This window comes from Schistocerca piceifrons, chromosome 1 (assembly GCF_021461385.2).
Source record: "Schistocerca piceifrons isolate TAMUIC-IGC-003096 chromosome 1, iqSchPice1.1, whole genome shotgun sequence".
NCBI lineage: Eukaryota > Metazoa > Arthropoda > Insecta > Orthoptera > Acrididae > Schistocerca > Schistocerca piceifrons.
In genome coordinates, this window is record NC_060138.1 from 230382481 (window position 1) to 230397808 (window position 15328).

At 42.8% G+C, this 15328-nt stretch overlaps 1 non-coding gene across 1 annotated transcript; it reads right to left on the reverse strand.

Moving 5' to 3' along the window:
* Nucleotides 1-955: 955 nt before the first annotated feature.
* On the reverse strand, nucleotides 956-1030 carry Trnas-cga. The gene has a single exon. It is a non-coding gene; the product is annotated as a tRNA-Ser (tRNA).
* Nucleotides 1031-15328: the final 14298 nt, after the last annotated feature.

Here is a 15328-nt window from a genome sequence, read left to right on the forward strand (position 1 = left end):
AAATCAAGACACGTTCATAGGATTTGCCGATCTGGAAAGAGCGTTCGACAATGTAAAATGGTGCAAGATGTTCTAAATTCTAAGAAAAATAAGCGTAAAGCCATAGGGAAAGACGGGTAGTATACAATATGTACAAGAGTCGAGAGAGAATAATAAGAGTGGAGTGGACGACCAAGAACGAAATGCTTGTATTAAAAAGGGTGTAAGACTAGAATGCAGTCTTCGCCCATACTTTTCAAATCGTACATCGAAGAAGCAATGACAGAAATAAAAGAAATGTTCACGAGTGGAATTAAAATTCAAGGTGAAAGGATATCAATGATTCGATTCGCTGAACACATTGTAATCCTGAGTGAAAAGTCAGGAAGAATTACATGACATGATGAATGAAATGGTCTAATTAATACCGAATATGGACTGAGAGTAAATCGAAGAAAGACGGTAGTACTGAGAAGTTTTAGAAATGAGTACAGCGAGAAACTTAACATCAGGATTGATGGTCACGAAGTAGATGTAGTTAAGAAATTCTACTACCTAGGCAGCAAAATAACCAATGACGAACGGAGTAAGGAGGACACCAAAACCAGACTAGCACTGGCAAAAAGGGCATTCCTGGCCAAGAGAAGTCTACTAGTATCAAACATAGTCCTTAATTTGACGAAGAAATTGCTGAGGATATACGTTTGGAGTACAGTATGGCAGTGAAAATATGGTCTCTGGGAAAACCGGAACAAAAGAGAATCGAAGCATTTGAGATGTGGTGTTACAGACGAATATTGAAAATTAGGTGGACTGATAAGGTAAGGAGTGAGGAGGTTCTGTGCAGAATCGAAGAGCAAAGGAATATAAGGAAAACACTGACACGCAGAAGGAACAGGATTATAGGACCAGAATGAGATTTTCACTCTGCAGCGGAGTGTGCGCTGATATGAAACTTCCTGGCAGATTAAAACTGTGTTCCCGACCGAGACTCGAACTCGGGACCTTTGCCTTTCGCGGGCAAGTGCTCTACCAACTGAGCTACCGAAGCACGACCCACGCTCGGTACTCACAGCTTTACTTCTGCCAGTACCTCGTCTCCTACCTTCCAAACTTTACAGAAGCTCTCCTGCGAACCTTGCAGAACTAGCACTCCTGAAAGAAAGGATATTGCGGAGACATGGCTTAGCCACAGCCTGGGGGATGTTTCCAGAATGAGATTTTCACTCTGCAGCGGAGTGTGCGCTGATATGAAACTTCCTGGCAGATTAAAACTGTGTGCCCGACCGAGACTCGAACTCGGGAACCTTTGCCTTTCGCGGGCAAGTGCTCTACCAACTGAGCTACCGAAGCACGACCCACGCTCGGTACTCACAGCTTTACTTCTGCCAGTACCTCGTCTCCTACCTTCCAAACTTTACAGAAGCTCTCCTGCGAACCTGCAGAACTAGCACTCCTGAAAGAAAGGATATTGCGGAGACATGGCTTAGCCACAGCCTGGGGGATGTTTCCAGAATGAGATTTTCACTCTGCAGCGGAGTGTGCGCTGATATGAAACTTCCTGGCAGATTAAAACTGTGTGCCCGACCGAGACTCGAACTCGGGAGTCCCGAGTTCGAGTCTCGGTCGGGCACACAGTTTTAATCTGCCAGGAAGTTTCAGGATTATAGGACATCTGTTAAGACATCAGACACTGACTTCCACGGTACTAGAGGGAGCTGTAGAGGGCAAAAACTGTAGAGGAAGACAAAAAGAATACATCCAGCAAATAATTGAGAACGTAGGTCGCAAGTGCTACTCTGAGATGAAGAGGTTGGCACAGGAGAAAAATTCTTGGTGGGCCGCATCAAACCAGTCAGAAGACTGATGACTGATGACTCACTTCTGGGAAAATTGCCCGTCTGCTTGGAGGTGGCGGGGGGGGGGGGGGGGGGAGGGTTATGCTATTTACTGGTCGGCTTCTGCTAACGAAAGGATCCTGAGACCACAGTGACAGAGCAGTACCCCACCACGAAAACACGAAGCTTTTCTCTCAAGCACACAGGCCCAGTGCTCACAAAATAATAACAATAGCATAGCGATATGTGACAATGTCGCAGTAGAAAATTAAACCGTGTATCTAGGATTACGTTTTCCACTGTGAGTCAACGTGATTCAGTAAGGAGTGACACAGTTTTCTCAACTACTACGTCACAATTCACTCATGGTTGCATGGGATCTATTTTTTTTTATTTTAATTTGTGTGATCCGTTACACTCTATTGAAGCACAATATACAATGTACTCTACAGGTGAGGAACCACCCATATAAATTAAATGTAGGCGAATAACCAGAAATTTAAGTTAAAGTAGTACCAGATGGAAGAGGGGAAAAGCCTGTGAGGCTAAGCTACCAACATGGCGGTCATTTTGGAAGTCGCCACCTTGGAAGCAATTCGTAATTTTCGAATGGGAAGGGGGTCATGCGACATACCAGACAGATAGAAAATTACGTGATAAAAATACAGTGATGCCTTTCATTGAGGGTAGCTTTTTTCATTCTTGGTTTATGTCACATTTTGTACAGAACAAGGCAAATACTTGTGATAGCACATAAAGGCTACAGAACGCAATCGATTAGTTGTCCAGCACCTTCTAAGGCAATTGTTATCCGCTCACCCGTTTCTCATTGACTTCAAACAACAAACGCTCGTGGGTGCCAGCACAAGCATCAACAATCCGCTCTCGCAGGTGTGCCAAGTTTCTGTTCAACACATATACAACTGCCGTCGCTAGTCCCACACAAAGGAATCTAATGGTCCTAAATCCTGGGAACGTGGCGACCACTCCACCCGACTTCTGGCACGTACCCATCTCCGGGCAAACTGGATGGGAAGGTACGTATGGCCAAAATTCTCGTCACCGATGTACTGTTGACACCAGTTTCCTGCCGGATACGCGAATACTGAGCTCTAGACGCTCTCTGAACGACACCAGAACAGCGATGATGTTTCATCCTTAACTATTTTCGATGGTCCTGGTTTAGATTTGTCTGCTACAAAGCCATTACCCTAGAATTTCGCGAGAAGTTTCAACACCGCACCATGAGTAATCGGTGGTCTGTCCAGGTGGCCGTGGTTGAAATCCTTAGGGATAATACGTGTTTTCCTCTCTCCTGATATCAAGATGTCCTCAGTGCGTTCATCTTGTGCTAACGCCAACAGTTTTCATGACCCATGTAATGAAGAAACGTCTGTCATAACTCAAGAACAAAAATGCTACGATCAAATGAAAGATACCATTCTTTTTCTCTTGTAACACTGTCTGTTTGACAAATCACATGGTCCCTTTCCATTTGAAAGTTGCGAGTTGGATCAAATATGGCGGCTACCATAATGGTCATACAGTTGATTGACATGTTAGCTCCCTCCCCATCTCATACTGATTCACAACTTCAAATTATTTTTTATCAACCTGATTTTTTAGAAATATGCTTCCATACCTATGCACCACTCCGTAGATTGTATTTTCGGGAACTTTTTACACCCAAATCAATGCACGTATCACACTCTGGTACTAACTTTAAGCATGTAGCAGTCTTACTACCCAAGTTTTGTAACCTCTTCTGTAATGAAAATGGACGCTCATGACCTCGTTGTTTAGCTGACAAAGAATAACAGTTCAATCCTATCTGAATAGTTGAGCGAAATTAAAACTTTTCTTCGACACAAAACTAAAATTTTCAAATAAAAATTCTTTTTCTTCTTGACATTTGGATCTTTTCATCCTTCGGTTCCGTGTAGTACCATTCTGAAAGTCACTAATTCATCATTTTTCAGACAGTAAGTGATCATAATTTTGGATGAACGGTAACACAGCACTAACACTATACAATTCTTTCAGCGTCGTCCTTTTACACAATCAACAACAATCGCATAACTTCTACTCTTTTTTTGGAGAGTATCTCACTTTGTTTCGCGGGGAAACTTCCATTAGTTACAACTACACTTACAGCGTTATGAATGGTTGTATGAATGACATGAAATTCGTCTAAAGGGAGAAATGAAAATGCCCGAGTGGCTCAATGTATTTTTCAATATCACCACAAAGAATGTTAGCAAATTTTCCTTAAAACAGATGTATCGATGGAAGGAAAAGAAAGGAAAAAATGGGATATTAGGGTTTAACGTCCCGTCGACTACGAAGTCTTTAAAGACAGATCTCAAGCACAGATTAAGCAAAGATTGAGAAGGAAATCGGCCGTATCCATTCAGATGAACTATATCTTCGCTTTAATAGATTTAGGGGAATCACAAGATAGCTAAACGTGTATGAATGGACGGGGATTTGAACCGTCGCCCTCTCTAATGCTATTCCAGTGTTTTATCACTGAGCCAGCTTGCTGGGAGCGTCGATTAAAGTTTGTCAAAATATTGGAAGACCAAATGTACCTCATAAAATTCGAGGAAGACACATTGTCCAGCTGAATTCTCCAAGTCTCTTACAATAACATGATCTAAGGGATACGAGTAATGGCACATTTCATCCCACGGTAAATCTGAATGAACTAGTAGTATCCTGAGAAACTAGAAAGTTAGTGTTCTGTGAATCGTATTTTTGTGTTCTTCCATTCGTGTTTCGATCGTATAATTAGGAACCATCTTCAACGTAGGGTGACTGTCTCCTTTTACTCCAAAAGTAACCGAAATGTATACAAGTGAAATACACGCAAATGAATTCAAGCAGTTGCACCTGCACCCAAAAACTTAATGGATATGAGATTTCATGTAAGTTTAACTTTTTTATGCTCTGTTCTCATCTTAGGAGTATAGATAACTTCACTTAAATGGCCCCATTCGGTATTGGCAGTCAATTAAATTCTTGTAACGTAGCGAGACAATTATTTGTCTTAGAGAAAAGCTATGGCTTTCGCATAAAGCTTTGTAATATTTTTCGTACTCATCTGTTTCTACAGTACAAGACGACAGTGGTGTAAGAGCATGTACCAGTTTCCAAAAACAAATACGAGCCACCAGAGTAGGTCCTTCAGCTGTAGTTTAATGATTGGCAATCCATTGAATCCCCGACTACTGCATTAGTTTTCGTCGCCAACTGAGAGAATGAAGACTACTGCGGCATCCGGAGCGGTATTTAGCCCTGTGTCGGCAGCAGACGGTCTCTCCATGAAATACTGGCTCCCCGACTAGAGCGAATGCAAATCCTGCAATCTGAAGTGGACAGACGGCTCGTAAAGAGCTGCCTCGCTCCTCGTGTTTTCTGGAGTACGCTCCAGTTCTACAGCAAAAGTTATTTGAAATCCCGGCCTCTGAAATGCGAATGTAGGTTCTCTGTACATAATAGTGGCGAGTTCCGCCGGATATCAAACGCATGCCCTACCTACCATCATTTTTGAAGCAGTAAAACAGCTATCGACTTTTCATTTTTGTGTTCACCGCCTTGGTCAACATCGCTACGTCACTGGGGCGAAGAGACGCATGAAATGGGGTTAGATGCTTTGTGACCTAACAATTGAATATTTATTTTACGTCCTGATCTCTGTCGCAAACAAAAAGGCGGAGGGCTTCATATAACTTCGTTGTCGTGCATATTTTCAAAACTTCACTCACTTTACTACAGACCGGTCTTGCAAAAAATACCGCTGCCGATTGTCAGTCTATCCAATTGGAACGTTAACTTATTATTATTATTATTATTATTATTAGTAGTAGTAGTAGTAGTCGTAACAGTAGTCAGATATTTTCAACGAGCCGTAGCGACAGCTGTTAGCTTACAGGTGGTGCATAATTTTACCGAAATAAAACTTAAATTAGAAATTTAAAAAAGTACACAAAAAGCCTGTAAAGATTAAAAATATACGTATTGCCTCTTTATGTTTAACATATAAAAATTGTTATTTTGTTCCCAACGTCATCGCGTCGGGAGACAGCTACAGAAATAAAAAAAATAAGTTGAGAGCAGCTATTGTTTCTAGAGCAGCATACTTTCGTTATTGCTGGGTATAAGGCTCTTCTGTATGACGGCATCCTCCAGTCCCGCGCGTCTGGCATTCGCACGCCAAAATAGCTAGTGCACTTATAATTAGTAATATAAAATATGAAAACCAATCCGTCTTCAAACAACCTAACATTGTTAAGGAATAGATTACCCATTTATTTTAGTCATATTATTACATAATTATGTTCGAATTTCGTTTCTTGCGTTAATCTATGTTATGTCATGCAGTGATTTGATGATAGTGTACTTGCAGCTTACTTGTATTTAAATTTCATATTTTATCATTTTAAGATGTACTTTATTTTTATTTTATTTACTTAGCGATATCCGACGCGATGACGTTTGGATCTAAATATTACTACTTTTATTAAATTTAAAGAGCCAATACATACTAATACATATTATTTCTTATTTTTTCAAGGTTTTTTGTGTACCTTTTCTAAATTTTTTATTTAAATTTTATTTTATGCTTTTTGAACTTTACATTTTACTAATAGACACGGTTATGATAGACACTCTAGTCGCTCGAGATAGCCGCGTGGTCTCGGGCGTCGCCACGGTTCGCGCGGCTCCCCCCCCCCCCCTCCCCCACCCCCCCCCCCCCCCCCTTGTCGCACCGTCGGAGCTTCGAGGCCTCCCTCGGGCATGGGTGTGTGTGTTATCCTTGGCGTAAGTCAAAGTTAGAGTAAGTAGTGACCTCAGCAGTTCGACAGGAACTTGCCACCACGCCGAGCGGTTCTAGGCGCTACAGTCTGGAACTGCGTGACCGCTACGGTCGCAGGTTCGAATCCTGCCTCGGGCATGGATGTGTGTAATGTCCTTAAGTTAATCAGGTTTAAGTAGTTCTAAGTTCTATGGGACTGATGACCTCAGAAGTTAAGTCCCATAGTGCTCACGGCCATTTGAACCATTTTTGAACTTGCCACCACCAAATGGACACTCTATCCCCACATTCACACAGATACATTCCGCGACCAAAGGCGAAATTGCGACGCGAGATCTTTTTCACTTATGCGATTTACGTGTTTCCTTTTTTTAATTCACATATATATCCGTTGACTATGTTTTAGTGTACATGTAGCTAGTTTACGTAACGTAAGCAGTAAGAAGTGGCGATAATTCTGAGTCAAGTCGGAAGAAAGTGGGCTGAGATTGCGCTCTCTTGCAATAGGCTGCCTTAACTAATAAGACACAATGATTTAATACTGTATTGCAGACATCAAAAAGGAAAACAAAAAGTTCTTCGAGATCACAAGTTAACCTTTTACATTTAGGTCACAATAAACCATTTCTCAGTTTTGTAGGTGCTGAAATGGTCGACTTCAAAACACAAGAATAATCATTGTTGGTCAACCATGGCAGATAAACATATGTTCTCGTGGTCTTTTATTTAGATCTGTTTGAGCTCTACATTACGGTACTACATAACTTAATGTAGCTCTTATATAGCATATGTCATGAGAGAGAGCTGGTGGAAAACATTTTTACTGAATTTGGTTGATGAAATTTGAAAGGCTGAACAGGCATTCATGGAACGTAGCTAAGAACCACCTCAATTAAACCAGCTTTCAAATAAAAAGTCGGACTTACTTTTGGGAACTATCATGCCATAGACAGTTACATAGGTAACACTTTAAACTTACGACACCCCTCTGTTTGTGTCGTGGGTTAAAAAGAAAACAATCATACATTCACATATCTAGCTTTAAAAAATAGCTATGTAGGCTCTATGGCTCTAAGCACTATGGGACTTAACATCTGAGGTCATCAGTCCCCTAGACTTAGAACTACTTAAACCTAACTAACCTAAGGACATCACACGCATCTATGGCCAACGCAGGATTCGAACCTGCGACCGTAACGATATAGGATCTACCGAAAGTATAGAGAATATTGAATTGCAATTTATAAGTCGCCGTACAGTATGTGAGATAAGCGAAAATCACATGGACTGAACAGTATGTTTTTGGAGGCAATAATTCAGTATGAGTTTAATATGGCACCAAGTATGTACTTCAGAAGCCAGCCGGCCGCGGTGGCCGTGCGGTTCTAGACGCTGCAGTCCGGAGCGGGACTGCTACGGTCGCAGGTTCGAATCCTGCCTCGGGCATGAATGTGTGTGATGTCCTTAGGTTAGTTAGGTTTAAGTAGTTCTGAGTTCTAGGGGACTGATGACCTAAGATGTTAAGTCCCATAGCGCTCAGAGCCATTTGAACCATTCAGAATCCATTTGCACTACCGAAGCTGCAAAGGCACTAGACCTGACTGTAAAATTGAATCACTATTAAATGCATCAGAGCATCGCTGACGTTATTATCATCGTACAGTTTGTATCCACATTTTAAGATTAAAATTATACAGATGGTAATGGATCGTGTCCTGAGTACTTTAAGATCGATACGAAACCTCTATAATCGATACTGACTCACATGCTACAAATCCGCCATCGCTTGTTACGTGCATAATGTTTACATGGATGTCGGAAATCAGTGACAAAATACAATGTGGTAATGTGTAATGTTACTCAACAGCTCCGCCATTACACCAGTGATGCAAGTGAAGCTGCAAAGTGATGAAATGGTAAGTGATCAACTGTCACATAAAAGCCTTTCGCGCTATTTTCACAACACACAAATGATGCAAAATTATGTGCATCGAATACGGGCTGTGATGTCATACATAGTCAACCACAATGGAAGAAACCAGTAGAAGACATCACTGACTTCGATTTATGGCCATCCACTCCTCCCCCCCCCCCCCCCAAATGCTCACCAGTCACTACTGCAACAAACAATGGACAAAGAGTTCTAGGTTTATCTAGTTTAAGTATCATTTCTCTGTATGTATATATGTATGAACGCCTGAAGATGAACAGAACGTGTTCGAAATGCGTTGTATTATGTTAGATTAAAAATAAAGCAAAAAATAAAAGTGACTGGTAGCAGAAACTGCAAATAAATAATGTAAGTTAATGCTGCTGAGTAGGAAAAACAAACACTAATGTTCGGATACAGCATAGTAGTGTCCTGCTTGACACAGTCAGGTAGTTTAAATATCTGGGCGTCACGTTGCTAAGCGATATGAAATGGGACGAGTATGTGCGAACTGTGGCAGTGAAGGCGAATGGTCGACTTCGGTTTATTGAAAGAATTTTGGGACCATGTGATTCATCTGCACAGGAGACCTCATATAGGACGCTAGTGGGATTTATTCTTGAGTACTACTCAAGTGTTCAGCATCCGCACCACACGAAGACATCGGAGCGATTCGTAGGTGGGTTGCTAGATTTGTTACTGCTAAGTTTCAACACGTAAGTGTTACGGAGATGGTTCGGAAATTCATATCGGAATCCCTGGAGAGACGGTTTCCGTCACTGTATTTTCATGTGGAACAGGAAAGGAGATACCTAGTAGTGGTAGAGGGTACACTCCGCAACGCACCTGTGGTGGCTTGCGGAGTATGCAAATAGGTGTAGACGTAGGGACAGCGTTATGAGCCCTATCCAGGACATCCCGGATCATTTGTAGGAGCGTACAAGCAGCTGGATTAGGGAATCACCATCCCATGCGTACACTTCCATTAACACTACGACACAAACCGGTGACTTTGGAGTGGTGCGATGACCGGGAAGCATAGATTGACTGATGATGATGATGATGATGATTATGAATGTCGTCATACTCTGTTCAGCAATGAATCGCGATTCTATTACGGATGACCACCGTCAGCGAATATAGCCGCGAATGGGTAGAGGTCCCATTCTTTCAATTTTTGGAGACGCATGGCGGTGTTATTCTCTGCAGCATTGTGTCGGAAGCCATCGGGTCTCGTCTGGTAATGTTTGACGGACGTTACGAACATTTTGCGCCCTCATGTGTTACCTCTCCTGCGACAATATCGTGATGCCACTTTTCAACAGGATAATCCTCGTCCACACATGGAAAATGCTCCTATAAATTTTCTGAGTGTTATTGGCTAGCAACAACCCCATATGTATTTCCAATAGAATACTTTGGGACCTGTTTGGACATCAGCTCTGTCCCAGTGCCAGTAACAGTATATTAAGGATCAGTAGTGCGGCGGCTTGCCTCAGGAAAGAATACAACGGCTTTGCGACACCTTTCCCAAACCAAACCATAATCACATATCCTCTCATCCAGTAAAGTCAAATACAGAGTATCGGCCTACTTATGAGTATGACACTGCAACCTCTTTGGCCTAAGTGGATACATTAGATTGATTGGGAAAGATGCCACAAAACCATTGTATCCTGTCCTGAGATACTTTGGCCCACAACTGTTATAATTACTCCTTGATATCTTGAATACTGGCAGTGGGACTGAGTTGAATTCCAAGCTGGTCCCAACATGTCCTATCGATTGACGTCTCTGGTAGCGGTCCGTGAGGTACTGTAATATCAAGCACATACTTCACAGAGATACTTGACATGTGTGGACGAGCCTTGTCCTGTTGAAAAATGGTACGACGATACTGTCACATGAGTGGTAATATATGAGGAGGTAGGATGGCCACGACGTACTGCTGTGCCGTCAGTGTTTCCTCAGTGTTACCTGAAGCTATACCTGATAACTCTCCACAACATCACGCCTGTGGTAAAAACGACGAGCCTGTCCAACATAACAATTTATCAGCTGTAAACGCATCCCGGTCATGCACCACTGTAAACACAGCCGTTAGTGTTGTGATGTTAACAGCAGCCTCTGCATGGAATGGTTAACGCCAAGTCCGCCTGCCGTTAGTTTCCTACAAACGGTGTGGGATGACACAGAATGTTGCTTGCAATCTACATCTACATCTACGTGATTACCCTGCTATTCACAATTAAGTGCCTGGCAGAGGGTTCAATGAACCACCTTCAAGATGTCGCTCTACCGTTCCACTCTCGAACGGTACGCGGGAAAAACGAGAACTTAAATTTTTCTGTGCGAGCCCTGATTTCTCTTATTTTATCGTGATGATCATTTCTCCCTATGTAGATGGGTGCCAATTGAATGTTTTCGCACTCGGAGGAGGAAACTCGTGATTGACATTTCATGAGAAGATCCCGTCACAATGAAAAACGCCTTTGTTTTAATGACTGCCACTCCAATCTACATATTATGTCTGTGACACTATCTCCCCTATTCCGCGATAATACAAAACCAGCTGCCTTCCTTTGTACTTTTTCGATGTCATCCGTCAATCCCACCTGATGCGGATCCCACACTGCACAGCAATACTCCTGAATAGGGCGGACAAGCGTAGTGTAAGCAGTCTCTTTAGTAGACCTGTTACACCTTCTAAGTGTTCTGCCAATGAATCGCAGTCTTTGGTTTGCTCTACCCACAATATTATCTATGAGATCGTTCCAATTTAGATTATTTGTAATTGTAATCCCTAGGCATTTAGCTGAATTTACAGCCTTCAGATTTGTGTGACTTACCGCGTAATCGAAATTTAGCTGATTTCTTTTAGTACTCACGTGAATGACTTCATACTTTTCTTTATTCATGGTCTATTGCCACTTTTCGCAACATACGGATATCTTATCTAAATCATTTTGCAAGTCGTTTTGATCATCTGATGACTTTACAAGACGATAAATGACAGTGTCATCTGCAAACAATCTAACACGGCTACTTAGATTGTCTCCTATGTCTTTATAGATCAGGAAGAATAGAGGGTCTTCCTTGGGGAACGCCGGATATTATTTCTCTTTTACTCGATGTCTTTCCGTCTGTTACTACGAACTGTGATCTTTCTGACAGGAAATCACGAATCCAGTCGCACAACTGAGGCGATACTCCGTAGGCACGCAATTTGGTTAGAAGACGCTTGTGAGGAACAGTGTCTAAAGCCTTCTGGAAATCTAAAAATATGAAATCAATTTGACATCCCCTGTCGATAGCACTTATTACTTCATGAGTATAAAGAGCTAGTTGTGTTACACAAAAACGATATTTTCTGAATCCGTGCTGACTATGTGTCAATAAATCGTTTTCTTCGTGGTGGCAAATGACTCTGAGCACTATAGGACTTAACATCTGAGGACATCAGTCCCCTAGAACTACTTAAACCTAACTAACCTAAGGACATCACACACACCCCTGCCCGAGGTAGGATTCGAACCTGCGACCTTAGCGATCGCGCGGTTCCAGACTGAAGCGCCTAGAACCGCTCGGCAACACCGGCCGGCTCTTCGTGGTGTACTTCACAATGTTCGAAAACAGTATATGTTCCAAAACCCTACTTCAGATCGATTCTGTGAGCGAGTGGTTGTATATAATTGCTAAATATGGAGCTATTTTATGAGCATACTCTGAGAGGAACCTGACTGGTATACAATCTTGACCAGAGGCCTTGCCTTTATTAATTGATTTAAGCTACTTTGTTACACCGAGGATATCATCAACTTCTATGTTTCTCATCTTGGCACTTTTTCTTGATTGGAATTCAGGAATATTTGCTTCGTCTTCTTTGGTGAAGGAGTTTCGGAAAACCGTGTTTAACAACTCTGGTTTAGTGGCGCTGTCATCAGTGACTTCACCGTTGTTATCGCGCAGTGAAGGTATTGATTGCGTCTTGTCGCTGGTGTGCTTTATGTAAAATCAGAATCTCTTTAGGTTTCCTGCCAGATTTTGAGACAGAATTTCGTTGTGGAAATTATTAAAAGCAACTCGCACTGAAGTACGCACTTTATTTCGAACTTTTGTAAAACTTTGCCAATCTTGGGGATTTTGCCTTCTTTTAAATTCGGCAAGCTGTTTTCGTTGCTTCTGCAACAACGATCTGACCCGTTTTGTGTACTATGGGGGATCAGTACCATCACTTATTAATTTATGTGGTATATGTCTCTCAATTGCTGCCGATACTATCTCTTTAAAACATTCCACAACTTTTCTACACTTACATGATCAGATCGGAAGGAGTGAAGACTGTCTCTTAAAAAGGCGTTAAGAACATTTTTACCAGCTTTTTTAAATAGATATACTTTGCGTTTCTTTTTGATGGTTGTAGGTGTTAAGGTATTCAACCAAGCAGCAACTGCCTTGTGGTCGCTAATCCCTGTATTCGTCACAACACTCACTATTTGTCCAGGATTATTTGTTGCTGAAAGATCAAGTATGCTTTCGCAACCATTTACGCTTCGAGTGGGCTCATGAACTAACTGTTTAAAATAATTTTCTGAGAAAGCATTCAGTACAATTTCGGATGACGTTTTATGCCTGCCGCAGGCTTTAAACGTATAATTTTTCCAGCATATCGAGGGTAGATTGAAATCACCACCAACTGTAATTGTATGAGCGGGGTAATTATTTGAAATGAGATTCAAGTTTTCTTGGAACTGTTCAGCAACTATATCTTCTGAGTCGGGGGGTCAGTAAAACGACCCATTTAATAGTTTAGTCCGATTGCCAGGTATAACCTCTACCCATACTATTTCACACGAACTATCTACTTCAATTTTGCTTCAAGGCAAAGTACCTCTGACAGCAATAAATACTCCACCACCAACTGTATTTAATCCATCCTTTCTGAACACTGTTAGATCTTTTGAAAAAATTTCGGCTGAACTTATTTCCGGCTTTAGCCAGCTCTCTATACCTACAACTATTTGAGCTTTAGTGCTTTCTATTAGGGCTTGGAGCTCTGGTTCCTTTCCAAAACAGCTACGACAATTTACAATACCAATCGTTTCTACAACTACCTGCCCACTTTTACACGGAAGCCCCTTCTGTGGTTCCCTGAGACCCTCTAGCCTAAAAAAAAGGCCAGTCCCTTCCATACAGCCCCCGCTACCCGTGTAGCTGCCTCCTGTGTGTAGTGGACTCCTGACCCATTAAGCGGAACCCGGAAACCCACCAGCAGATGGAGCAAGTCAAGGAATTTGCAGCCTACAAGGTCACAAAACCGCCTGAGCCTCTGATTCAGACCCTCCACTCGGCTCTGCACCAAAGGACCACAGTCGGTTCTATCGACGATGCTGCAGATGGTGAGCTCCGCCTTAATCTCGGAATCGAGACTGGTAGTCTTTACCATTTCTGCTAGCCGCCCGAAACCAGACAGAATCTTTTCTGATCCAAAGCGACACACGTCATTGGTACCGACATGAGCCACCACCTGCAGTTGGCTGCACCCCGTTCTCTTCATGGCATCCAGAAGCACCTTTTCCACAGCCAGAATGACACTCCCCCCCCCCCCCCCCGTAATGCACACGGAGTGCACACTGGCTTCCTTCCCCCCCTTGGCAGCCATGTTCCTAAGGGGCCACATTACGCGCATAACGTTGGAGCTCCCAACTACCAGCAAACCCATCCTTTGTGAATTCCCAGGCCTTGCGGGCCAAGAAACTTACTCTGGAACAGTCGTCCAGACTGCATCCGGCTCAGAGACATCGTCAGCCACACATAACGCCCGAAACCTGTTCGTGAAACGAACCGAGGAGGCACTGCGATCGGACCCTCAAAGTTTTTCGCTGCCTGCCACACTTCGGAATGGTCCCCCCACTCGACCACGGGTGAGGGGTCAACCTCAGTGCAGGCAGTACCCGGGGCGGTCATAGCAGTGGACCGATCGGAGGACACGTGGGACGTGCTCGACGTCCCTCGCATCTCCGCGTCCGATCCCCTACAGTGACGACCCTTGGCAGCAGACTCAAGTTGTGTGACGGAAGCCAACGCAGCCTGAAGCTGTGAGCGAAGGGTCGCCAACTCAGCTCGCATCTGTACACAACAGTCACAGTTACTATGCATTATTGCAGTCGCTCCTGTTTGAAGCTCGTAAAAATATGCAAAAAACGATGTACTCGTCTTATTAGCAACGGGAAATCGAAGTGCTCTCTCACTGACTGTCTAACCGACACTGAGCTGTTCAAACCAAACAAACAAAAGGCTGTACGATATGAGGGTCACTACAAGCGTCGATAACAACGGCGGTACTGTACACTACACTGTTATCGAAAAGAAAGGTTGTGCTTAGTAAGCACTCAAACACGCAAGAAATTACAAAAATAAACTAGTAACTACACAGATAACTGAAAATAAGTCGCTCCTGTTTGAAGCTCCTAAAAATAGGTAACAAGCGAAAGATGTACTCGCCTTATTAGTAGCAGAAACTCGTGGTGTGCTCTCTCTGACAGTCTAACCGACACTGAGATCTTCCAACCAAACAAACCAAAGCCTTAGGAAAGAATCGTTCACTTGTCTTGAGTGGAAGGCGCAGATGTCAAAAGGCTATGACGTGAATGGTGCATTATACGGCGATTATCCCTTGTGGCCAGACGTTCACTACCGGAACCCCTATGACGAATCTACCTGCCTTTAACGTTCCCATACAGTCCAAAGATGGGCCACATA